The sequence below is a fragment of the Myotis davidii genome, unplaced genomic scaffold (assembly GCF_000327345.1).
Source record: "Myotis davidii unplaced genomic scaffold, ASM32734v1 scaffold1622, whole genome shotgun sequence".
Lineage (NCBI taxonomy): Eukaryota > Metazoa > Chordata > Mammalia > Chiroptera > Vespertilionidae > Myotis > Myotis davidii.
This window is the reverse complement of record NW_006293535.1, coordinates 651,660-653,889: the sequence shown is the minus strand read 5'-3', so window position 1 is coordinate 653,889 and position 2,230 is coordinate 651,660.

The window sequence follows — 2,230 nt, the reverse complement described above, 5'->3', positions numbered from 1 at the left end:
TCAGTTACAAAATTATTCAACTCATAACAACACCACCATAATCTTTCCCAAAGGCATAGGTCTTCTACCATTGATTGACAATTTAGCTGCTACAAAGTAGCAATATATTTGAAACGTGATTTTTTTTTAAAGATTTTGATTTTTATTGATTCCAGGGAGGAAGGGAGAGGGAGAGAGAGAAACATTCATGATGAGAGAGAATCATGGATCGGCCGCCTCCTGCACGCCCCCCACTGGGGATGGAGCCCGCAACCCGGGCCTGTGCCCTGACCAGGAATTGAACCCGTGACCTCCTGGTTCCTAGGTCGACGCTCAACCACTGAGCCACCCTGGCCGGAGCATGTCCGAGCCTTAACGCGTGCGTGACCTTGTGTGACCTTGAGCAAGATGCTGGACTGGCTGCCTCCTTCTCCCGCCCTCGTGGGTGCGCCCCCTCCCCTGCCTGTGTCTGTGAGGAACGGGCGGCTGGCCGGGGGCCCCCCTGCCACTCACTCTGCAGAATCTGGTTCTCATTGCCGTCATCTTTCGGGGCCTCCCAGCGAGTTCCGGCGCCCGCTCAACGGGGATAAGTACTTCCACCTGCCTCAGCTATGCGTTCCCGGGGACACAAGCCTCCCCCCTTCTCCCCCCTCGGCCCCCACATCAGGGCCCGGCCGCCCGCACGTGCTGGGGAATAGCTTGCACTGTGGGCCCTTTCCCTCCCACCACCTTCTCTCTCTCTCCCTCACCTCCCCCTGCTCCCCCACCCACCACCTCCCCCGGCTCCTGGCTGGATGCTCCCAGGGCCACGTGGCCAGGGGGTACCTCCCCCTCCCTGTGCAGCTCCCTGCCCCTGATGAGCAGTGAAGGACGGGGGTCCAGACCCCGTTGGGCTGTTTCCTGCCCCGGCTCCGACTCAGGCCACGAAGCCAGCACCGGCCCTTCACACCAGGGCCCTGAGGTGGGAGAGTTCATCGGAGTCCCAGAGCGGCTGGCGGGCAGGGGCAGGGCTGGGACGAGAGTCCCGGAGGTCTGAGTCCTCACCCCGAAGGTCTGAGGAAGGCCTGTGGGCTCCGGCCGACCCGGCTCCATCCGGTGCTCTGCACCCCCACCCCCTGGGCGGAGACCAGAGGCACCTCAGAGTCTCAGGCAGGACAATGCACGCTTCAAGGCTCATGCGGGCCTGGGCTTGACGCCTGGAATCCCAACTCTAGGACCTGGGGCCGGCGTGGCTCAGGGGCTGAGCGAGATGGAGCCTCAGGGCGAAAAGGAGAGAATCCAAATCAGAACCTGCCCTGGGGTCAAAGGGAGTTATCCCTCAATAACGTGGACTTAAAAAATAAGAAAAAAGGTGCCCTGGCCGGTGTGGCTCAGTGAGTATGAAATCAATAAAAACATATTTAAAAAAATAAACAAAAAATCTAAAATCTTGAAGGGACCCAGGTGAGGACTGCGGGAAGCGGGGGGCTCTGCAGGGAAGTGGGGGTGATCAGTGGAAGGTAAGACGCAGACAGGACTGTTCCCACCCTCGACGCCCAGGAATTGAGATGGAGCCTCAGGGCGAAAAGGAGAGAATCCGCCGAAACCGGTTTGGCTCAGTGGATAGAGCGTCGGCCTGCGGACTGAAAGGTCCCGAGTTCGATTCCGGTCAAGGGCATGTGTCTGGGTTGTGGGCACTTCCCCAGTGGGGGATGTACAGGAGCCAGCTGATCGATGTTTCTCTCTCATCAATGTTTCTAACTCTCTATCTTTATTTATTTAAAAAGCATTGAATTTAAACATATTCTATATTTTAGGGGTAATTTATAGAAATGTCCAGATCAGATACATTAGAGAACTTGATACATTTGAGAGTGTTTGGTTGGGAGTAGATAAACTAAGATCAGATAACTACAAAGAAGTCTTTAAATAGTACATAGTGTTGAAAACCCCAAATTGGCCCTAGCCAGTGTGGCTCAGTGAGTAGAGCGTCGGCCTGCAGAACGAAGAGTCCTGGGTTCCAATTCTGGTCAAGGGCACATACCTGGGTCCCAGGCTTGATCCCCACTAGGGGGTGTGCAGGAGGCGGCCGATCCATGATTCTCTCTCATCACTGATGTTTTTTTTAAAAAAACTTTATCTCTCCCCCTCTCCCTTCCTCTTTGAAATTAAAATAAAAATTTAAAAAAAGAAAGTGATAATTGGGGAAACTGTTCGCTGACTTAGGAGGCCTTCCCAAGTACTCCTGTGTGGGACTTTGAAAAAATAAGGT